At 43.6% G+C, this 10,123-nt stretch overlaps 1 pseudogene across 1 annotated transcript; it reads right to left on the bottom strand.

The window, feature by feature from the left end:
- Positions 1-9,233: 9,233 nt before the first annotated feature.
- Positions 9,234-9,707, bottom strand: LOC307195903 (cAMP-regulated phosphoprotein 19-like; annotated as a pseudogene). Its single transcript has one exon. The product of its transcript is annotated as a cAMP-regulated phosphoprotein 19-like (transcript).
- Between the last annotated feature and the right edge of the window lie 416 nt (positions 9,708-10,123).

Genomic DNA, 10,123 nt, shown 5'->3' with positions numbered 1-10,123 from the left:
TTGTTTGTTTCTTTGTTTTGCTTTGATTTTTTTGGCCATGGGCAGCTTGTGGGATCTTAGTTCCCCAACCAGGGACTGAACCCGTGGCCTTGGCAGTGAAAGCGTGGAGTCCTAACCACTGGACTGCCAGGGAATTCCCCCCTTTTTTTTTTAAGAAGGCTCATTTTATTCAAGTTACATGTCAAATAATTTTCTGGAGAAAGGAAAGCGATTTGGGTAGAAAAATTCACGCTGATGACTTGCAACGAGGTTTTTTGAATTTGCATGGTCCTTGAACAGGACTGTGAAGTGTAGGAGTAGTAGGGAGCGGCCTGTGATGAAATATTATCAGGGGCGGATCCTTGGATTTGTGGGTGAAGCTGAGGTTTCCTTTGGGGTGATTTCACATGACCAAACTCCAATGCTGGAATAGGTGATACAAAACTTTAATCTCTTTCCTTGGTTTAGTTTGAAAATGGACTAGATTGTTAACATACAGACAAATTTTTGTGTGGGGACTTGCTCCTTAAGTGCCAAACTGATGTTCTAATGCCGCTTCACATGTCTCCCGGCTGAGTGACTCAGCCCTGGCCTCATGAACCCTCCACAGGCTCTCCCTCCCTCAGGGGTGCAGGTGTGTCCCCACCTGGGTCAGAGGCCAGGAAACTAACCACAATATCCTGGCTAGAGACATAGGCTTCTGCCTTGGAGGCAAAACAGGGTGAAACACAGGCAGGCAGGATCCCAAACCACAGAAGCTCAAGTTAGGTCATCTTTGTGAACATGACAATTCACTGTCTCTCTTGGTCAACAAAAAGAAACACAGACCCATTCAAAAATGGTTCTAAAGGACTGAGAATATGCATAACTATGGCAGCTTGACATTGAATGCTATTCCAAAGCAACTGAGAAAGTTAAATAGCCTTTCTTTTCACAAGCCAAGAAAGGTGCAGTGATACATTCACACCCGTCTGTAGCAGGACAGTCAAGTACAGGAGTTTAAATCACTTTTCTGGCAGGCAATGAGTACAATGTTTGAGTTCATGTTCTCTCCTCACATGCACCTAGCAACTTGGGGGACTGCATGCTGGGCAGGAACCATCCTGCTGGGAGATGTTGCAGACATTCACAGGATTGTCCCTCTGTGGGACCCGCCTCTCTGGAACAGTTAGAAATTACGTTGAGGATCAGGTTAGGGGGGTGGAAGCCATGATGGAAAATTATTGTTCCTTTGAAAGTAGTTATTCATGGAAACTTTGCTATGACTGGTATGGCCATTACCGTGGTCATATCATTTTACCTTAAATGTGGACCCCAGTCCAAGGCGGAGGTAGATAAGCCCTTGGGAATGCACAATTACTACTTGGTTCGCTAGCAGGAATTAAGCAAATGAAATTGATGATAAAAATGACATTGCTTTAGAAGGCATTCTCTCATGTTCACAGTATATTTAGAATAATCATTAGGAAAAGGGGCCTGGTGTTTTGAAGAGTCTGTCAGAAATCTTCAGCCCAATTTGTTCCTAGGACAGGATGAGAATGGATTTACTTCAGTTGAAATCCTAACTTCTATTGTCAGGATTATGCAGGAAGTCTGGATAATGCTACACATAGGAAAAACAAAGAGAAACACTTTCTCTTCTAGACTGGCACCCCTGAAGACTAGGAATAAAATCACTTCAGCTATGAATTACTGAGCTGTTCCTCTAAGGCTAGTTAATAACGAACACTGTTTGTCCTTTGGAGGATTTAATGTTTCCCCAACCCACAAGAGCCATACTGGTTGCCTTTGATCCTGGGCTAGGTCTTACTGACATCTGTTTTTTGTTTTTTGTTTAATTAATTAATTTATTTTTGGCTGCATTGGGTCTTTGTTGCTGTGGGCGGGCTTTCTCTAGTTGCGGCGAGCGGGGGCTACTCTTCGTTGCGGTGCTCGGGCTTCTCATTGCGGTGGCTTCTCTTGTGTGTAGAGCACAGGCGCTAGGTGCACGGGCTTCAGTAGTTGTGGCACGCGGGCTCAGTAGTTGTGGCTCGTCGGCTCTAGAGCACAGGCTCAGTAGTTGCGGCACACGGGCTTAGTTGTTCCGTGGCATGTGGGATCTTCCCAGACCAGGGCTCGAACCTGTGTTCCCTGCATTGGGAGGCGGATTCTTAACCACTGCGCCACCAGGGAAGCCCCTGACATCTGTTTTAAACAGAGGAAAGAGGGGAGTATTAGAATAGATGCTGACTGTATTAAATTCTACCCCTTATGTACATGCTTGAGGCAGCTTCATGGAATCCCTCCTCCAGACCAGATGAGTTATTTCTGGAGCTGGGGCTCCTTTGGCCACCCATACCCCACTGGTTGGCTCAGCCCCTGCTTCTTGTAGCAGACCTACTTGAGAACACCAGAGTATTTCTTGGCTACATTTCCATATAGCCTTTTAATCTTCACAGATGAGACAAGTTAATACACTCCTACCTCACATGGCCATGAGTTCTACTCTGGGCCAGCATCAGGACCAATCCTGTCCTGGGCAGAGGGCTAGAAAGACCTTGATCCCAGAAGTTGGCATCTAGTCATGATGGTTACTGGCCCCCACTCTAGCCTCATACCCTGGCCCTAGAAACTGGACTCTTACCTCATCCATTCACTTGACAAACATTTATTGAGCACCTACTATGTGTCAGGCCCACAAATATGGCAGTAACTAAAACAGAATAAAATACTCACCTTTCTCTAACTTATACTCTGTTTTAAGGAACCGAGTCTTGTGTTACCATTCCCAAGTTTCAACCTTGGTTCCCTGATCAGGAAGTCACTTCTTCTAGAACAACCTTTCTCAAACTTCAGTATGCATACGAATCACTTGGCGCTGCAGATTCTGATTCAGTGGGTCTAGGGTGGGGCCTGAGATTCTGAATTACTAACAAGCTCCCAAATGCTACTGCTGCAGCTGCTGGGGATGTTGCCTGGATTACGCTTTGAGTGGCAAGGATGTACAGCCAGTAGCACCATCGGTGAGTCTGTCAGAAACACAGAATCTCCGGCCTCACTTCAGACCTCCCGGCTGAGAATCTGCCCCTTGACAAGATCCGCAGGAGTTGAGTAACCATGATCTAGAACAGTGATTCCCAAAGCACAAGCATCAGAAGCACCAGGTGAGAATTATAAACTACCTGGGGACCGCCCCCATCCCTCGCTGAGTTGTCTTATTGGGTGGTGAGCACCCCAGGTGATTTTGATGGATACCAGGTTTGAAAACCTCAAAGAGCATTTTCAGAGGGCACTTTCCTAGGCTCATGGGACCTCACAGTGAGAAAAGCCTTAGAGTTGACCTGACGATAATCATCTGAGATGGCAGGCTCCTCTGAAGTGACTGTCACACAAGTCCCAGGTAAGAAACTGAGGCCAGGTCCTTGTGCAGGGTCCGTGGCTAGTACACGGTGGGGCCGGGCCTTGCTCCAAATTCTCCTTCCACCGCAGCCACCCCAGGACTGCCTCTCCTTGACCACGCCCCCAATCTTTCTCTCCTCCAGCCCCTTACCGTCAAACCTCCACACCCTCACAGCTGCTTTATTTCAGCACCCACAGTTGCCACCCTCTCCCCACCCATGTCACCCATCAATCAGACCACACGTTTAACTGGTTGACTTTCCCCAAAGACTGATTCTGCCAGCCCCTCGATCACGTTTTCAGCTCTTTGGGGGAGGTGCAGTGCGTGGGTGGGAAGGGTGTTGTCTGCTGACCTTCCATCCATCTTTCAGGAAGGCAATTAAGTTTCCTGCTCTTTGTCTTCTGTTTCAGCCCCTCTTTTGCTAAGTGTCCTGCAGCCTTCTGGAATGTATGTGAGCACCTCCTCTCTGCTGACAGCTTCAAGACTTCCTCGTTCTTTCAAACTGGCTACGTTCTCCCCTCCCCTGCCTACACAGGTAGGTGCCACTCACCGTCAAAGTTAAATGGACACACCTGGAACTTATGGTCTAAGGTAGGGGCCTTCTTTCGGAGTCCACAGATGCCTAGCCCAATAATGTAAAATCCCGAGTGTACACTAGAATCTCCTAGGGAGCTTAGAAATCCAGACTGTACTCAGATCAATTAAATGAAAACCTCTGGTGGTGGGAGGCAGGCACCAGTGGTTGACAGCTCTCCCCAGGTGATTCTGACGTGCAGCCAAGGTTGAGAACCACTGGAAAGTCCAGGTAAAATTGTTTCCGGATGGGCGTATGTGCATTTGGTGGAAAAGCTAAGCCATAGCCTTTAGCAGATTCTCAAAGTCTTCAATGATACTTTTCTCCTTACCTTTCTCCCCCTCAAAAAAGGCGCAGTGACTGGTCTAAGATAACAAACAAGAAGAACTTACCAGTTATTACAGAAACACCAAATACTTGTGTTAACTAAATAAACAGGCACTAACATGTAGAGCAGCAGAAGTGCCTATTGTTGCTTCACAAGTGAAGGGGACTTGGGAATGTTGTGTTTGGTGGGACGGGAGAGGCCCTGCCTCTCTCCCACTTAGCCAGGAAAACCGTGTGATTTCAGATGCTGCCACTACAGAGATCTGATCACATCACTTAACTCCCCTGTTGCCCACAGAACCAAGGCCAAACCCCCGACGATAACATACTGGTTCCTTCCTTCCTGGTTACCTAGCCCCAGGCATCCTTTCTAGTCATTGCGTTCATTTCTTCACACACTCTAGCCCCAGAAGGATGCTCACTGCTCATTTTTTTCGACACCTCTCTGCCTTTGCTTCTATTCTTCTCCTGGTTCCTCCCACTCTCCCTGTCTCAAGTAGACATGGGAGGGGAGGTAGGATTGAAGAGACGGAGAATGACTGGAGCAGGGTTCCCTAGTACAGAAGGTGCTCAGTTCATATTTGTCAAAGTGAGTGGGGCAGCTGCCTTGTGTTAGGAGCTCCTACTGTTGGGGGTGGAAATATACGGAGATTCAGAAGCTCTGGCCCTCAGGGGACTTAGATGCCAGCAGGGAGGCAGACCAGTGATCCGGGTGCAGGACACATAATAGGTGCTCTTAAGATTTGTTCTTTTCCTCCATCTACTTCCCTGGGTTAAGAATCTAGGTTAAACGGCTGTACCTTCTCCCAGCTGCAGAAAGAGGATGAGTGCCCCTCCCATGAGGACTATACCCTTTCCATTTGGGCTTCCAGGATGATCTAATTGTTCTTCACTTTAGTAAGGCACAGAGGGCTCATTATGTAAATTCAAGCAAACATACACACCCCAGATCATGAATTACGTCTGTATTAATAAACATTTTAATTAACACTTACCAACTGCCGACGAAGTGTGAGGTGTAAATAACACGTGGATGCAGGTTGAAGAAATGAGACTAGAAAGCCACTGCTTCCTTTCTACTCCATTCAAGAATTTCAAGAAACAGTGTACATGCTTCTCTTTTAAAAAGTAATAAGTTCTGAAGCCTGAAACAATCAACAATATACAAATACTTACCATTGTTTGCCATTTAAATGTAAATATTTATTAATAATTTAACATTTGTCTTTTGTTTGTTTGTTTTGTCTTTGGCTATGCCTCGTGGCTTGTGGAATCTTAGTTCCCGATCAGGGATTGAACCTGGGCCCTTGGCAGTGAAATTGCGGAGTCCTAACCATTAGACCGCCAGGGAATTCCCAGTAATTTAGCATTTGTATGGTGCCTCTCTTCTCAGACTTATTCATTCATTTATTCAACAGATATTTAATAGAGGCAGCAGGCATTGTTCTAGGCACCAGAATACAGCAGTGAGTGAATAAGACAAAATTCCTGATCTTAAGATGTTTACATTCTGGTGAATGAAGATAGACCATAAGGAAATCAACAAGTACACAAATAATATTAAATGGTGATAAGTGCTGTAGGAAAATATAAAGTGGAGTGAGGAGAATAGGGACTGTGTGTGTGTATTGCTTTTTTACATAGAGTGGCCTCACTGATTAGGTGACATTTGAGTGACAGGATTTGTTGATGGATTAGATATAGGGTGTAGGAGAAAGAGGTGTCAAGTTGGCCGCCGGGGTTTTTATTTGAGCAACTGGAAAAATGGAATTGTCACATACTGATTTAGAGGAAGCCTGTGGGGTGCAGCAGAAATTTGGGAATTTGATTTTGGACCTGTGATGTCAAGTAGGCAGTTAAATACACTAATCTGAAGTTAGGAGGAAAGGTTGGGACTGGAGACATAAATTTGAAAGTCTTCAGCTTGTAGATTTTTAAAAACAAACCAGATGTGACCATCAAGGGAATGAGTGTAGACAGAGATGAGATCCAAGGACTGGATCTGCCTTCATGACCTCATCACCTCCCAAAGGCCCCACATGCAAACACCATCACACTGGGGATTAGGTTTCTACACATGAATTTAGTGTGGGGCTGGGGGGGGTGGGTGTACACAAACATTCAGTCTATGGCAGATACTCTGTAACTGTGGTCCCGAATTGTTTCTGAAGTGTTGTTTCCTATCTCTGAGGCAGCAGAGGTCTTAAGTGGTCTTCTGCTCCAGGCTGTTCCTGCTGCTGCCAAGGGGTCTCCAGGGCTCTCTCCTAGCTGGACCAGTCCTCTGCATGGTCAGACAGTGTGAGAAGGAAGTACGTAATGGGAAGTATGACAAAAGGCTGCAGGGCCTGTGGGTGGGGTTTGAAACCTCAAACTGGAATCCAGAGCAACAGCTCTGGAAGAGAATGTGGCCATTCCATAGTCCAGAGTTTCTGTGACCTGTGGAGTCTAGGATTCTGGGGACATCCCTCAAGAGATGAAGCTTTATTTTACACTGTGAGCTCCGGAGACAGATTTCATTTGAATGAAGATTCTATGGTTTAAAATAAAGCTTGAAATCCACTAAAATCTAGTCCAGTGGCTGTGCATCAGATTGTGGCTTCTACAAAAAGGAATCAGAGTACCTTGGAGAAATGGCTGATTCCAGGTTTGGGCCAGGGAAAGTACAAGGTCAACCTGAGACAGCTGGTGACAGAAAGCAAGGAAGGAAGTGTGTCAAAAGAACATTGGAGACTTCCCTGGTGACGCAGTGGTTAAGAATCCTCCTGCCAAGGCAGGGGAAGTGGGTTCGAGCCCTGGTCCGGGAAGATCCCACATGCCACGGAGCAACTAAGCCTGTGCGCCACAAATACTGAGTCTGCACTCTAGAGCCCGTGAGCCACAAGTACTGAGCCCACGTGCCACAAATACTGAAGCCCACGCGCCACAACTACTGAAGCCCATGCGCCTAGAGCCTGGGCTGTGCAACAAGAGAAGCCCGCGCCCCACAATGAAGAGTATGCCCTGCTTGCTGCAACTAGAGAAAGCCCATGTGCAGCAACGAAGACCCAAAACAGAAAAAAGTAAATAAATTAATAAATTTATTAAAAAAACAAAACATTGGACCAACTTGAAGGGAAGCCTAATGACCTACTTTGGGAAAATTCAAACATCAAAAATAATAATGACCATGTTTGATTATAAAACAATGAATAAAAATCCGTTAAAGTGATACTAAAAAGTTAAAGAAAATTACAGAAAGGGGAAAACCTCTTTGTCACTACTGGAAGTGACTCATGCTAAGTTCTTACTCTGAATGTTAGTAATTAAAGAGAAAATAATTAGCATTTACCCTGACTTTTTAGGAGGAACTATAATTCAGCCTCAACTGGTTATAGAAAGCTCTGCTTTTATTTATTTATTTAATTTTTAAAAATTTTTGGTCATGCTGCACAGGCATGCAAAATGCAGGATATTAGTTCCCTGACCAGGGATTGAACCAGAATCCCCTGCAGCGGAAGCACAGAGTTTGAACCACTGGACCACCAGCTTTCCCTAGAAAGCTCTTCTTTACAGAAGAAAACTAGCAAACGAATACGAAGTGAAATGTTAGAAAAATTACCATTGTGTACCCCCAAATGTAATTCCTGAGTCAAAAAAAAGATCATCAGTGGATGCTAAAACCATGAGGAAAGGTTCTTGGGGAGCAGGATATTCTCATATGCCAAAGTACCACCCTACAGAAAACTGCAAAGAGAAACAAAATCTACTTTTACAACGGAGAGATCCAGAGATCAGCCAACCTAGCACTAGCAGTGGGACAACCTGACATTCTGGACCTCCTGATATGTTGGGATATGAAGCTGAGAGCATCATGTCCTCTTGTCAAAAGTGTTTTAAATGAAATCTACTCAAGCCTTTAGATTTACCTTCCAACTTACAGGAAACACAGGGGATAGAAGAATAAATAAAATGACCACATAAGAAAACAATCAGACAAATTCAGTATACGAGACACTCCACAAGAAACTAGCTCAGTCTCTTTAAAAATTCAGTATCACGATAAAGAAAAAGTGAGGGGTTTTGTTTTAGATTTGAAAGAGATTAAAGATTTATGACAACTAAAGGTAATGTATGAACCTTGACTGGACATTTTGTTTTGCAATTTTATTTTAAAAAATTTTTTGGCCATGCCATGTGGCATGCAGGATCTTAATTCCCCAACCAGGGATTGAACCTGCACCCCCTGCATTGGAAGCATGGAGTCTTAACTACTGGACGGCCAGGGAAGTCCCAGACTGGACACTGTGTTTGAAGAAAACAGCCATAAAAGACAATTTGCCTATGGCTTAGAGATTAGGAAACTATTAATATTTTTTGAGAGGTTGTGCAAAACTACTGTACTTACAAAAATGGCACAAAAGTGAATTCAACAGTTGATGCACATGCACACTTCATTCACATCTTCAACAACAAAAGGTATTCTGACACTATAAAACTGAATAGGAATACTAGCTTCAACAGCAGCTGTTAAGCACTAGAGTCACATAAGTTACACCAGAATGGGCAAATATTGCCCAAGTAAAATTCTATTGTTAAAGCTGAAACAGATTTAAGGCCATTCAAGTTCAAGCACAGGATACAAATCTTTTGAAGCCCAATCTATTTGTGTTTGAAATATGTGACCTTTCTTCTAACTTGTGGTCTTAAACTTCTGTTTTACAAAATCCAAAAGGAAAATGCAGAGGAAATCAATACAATAGAGGCTATATTAAATAAGAGTAACATACAAAGCTATAATTAAGATGAATTAAAGAAAGCCAAAGCATTAAAATTGTAAAACTTGCTTGTTACTTGTTGGAACCGGCCCTACACTAGGAGTTAGGTAATATATACAATTATTTTCAAGTAGATTATGTTGCTCTAACATGTTCTTTTTATCAGTGCACTGTTAAACTAATCAAAACTCTACACATGTATATTCCCTTACATACACACTACCACTACCTGCAAAGCCATAATTCTCAAATGACTTAGTGAGTGAAAGGAAATAAAAAGCAGAGAAGTAACATATTAAGGAGAAATAATGGGAATTAGAAGATTCATGCAGTTCAGCTCTTTTAATTAGCCAGCCAGCTTGCTAGCAATAAGAGATGGTTTCCGTTGAGGAAGGTCCTGTGGAGTGGGAATGTGGTCACCAGTGACCTCTGTCTGATCTGGGGCTGCAGTAGGAAGTAGCTTGTTCTTCATTTTTGCTTTAGCCATGTTGTAATCCCCAGAATCAAAATATTTTGCCCTTTCTGCAATCTTTCCTTAAAAAATCTGAACCTCCAGGCTTTTGTCCCAGATGAGGGTATCTTGCTTTTAATTTTGCTTCTTCAGCTTTCTCTGCACTAGTCACTTTGTCTTCCATTTCCTTCTTCTCCTCTGCAGAGGCTGGAAGTCCTCGGGGACTTCCGCGAACATACTGCTCCCTCTTACCCAGCTTCTCCCGCAAACTATTAATTTTTTAAGGAATAAAAACACTATTGTAGTTATAATGATCTTATTCTTGAGAGATACATACTTAAATATTTAGGAGTGAAAGGTTATGTCTCCAATTTGCATTTACACAGCTTAGCCAAAAACCCTAACCATATATATATGCATATACATATGCATATTTTTTAAAAATTCCATAGACATCAATATACATAGCAGAATCTTAACATTTGTTGAATTGGGTATATAGTTTGTTCATTATACTATCCTTTCTACTTTTTGATATATTTGAAATGCTTCATAGAAAATTGGGGAGGGGGAAGAAATACTGTACAGACTCTGGGCCTCTCCTCTGGCATCCAGGTCTTTTAAAGGACCCTAGATGACTGATATACCTTCAGGAATGA

The sequence above is a fragment of the Stenella coeruleoalba genome, assembly GCF_951394435.1.
Source record: "Stenella coeruleoalba genome assembly, chromosome: 13".
Taxonomy (NCBI): Eukaryota; Metazoa; Chordata; class Mammalia; order Artiodactyla; family Delphinidae; genus Stenella; species Stenella coeruleoalba.
Note: the sequence above shows the minus strand (reverse complement) of the source record. Positions and strands in the feature narration are given on the sequence as shown.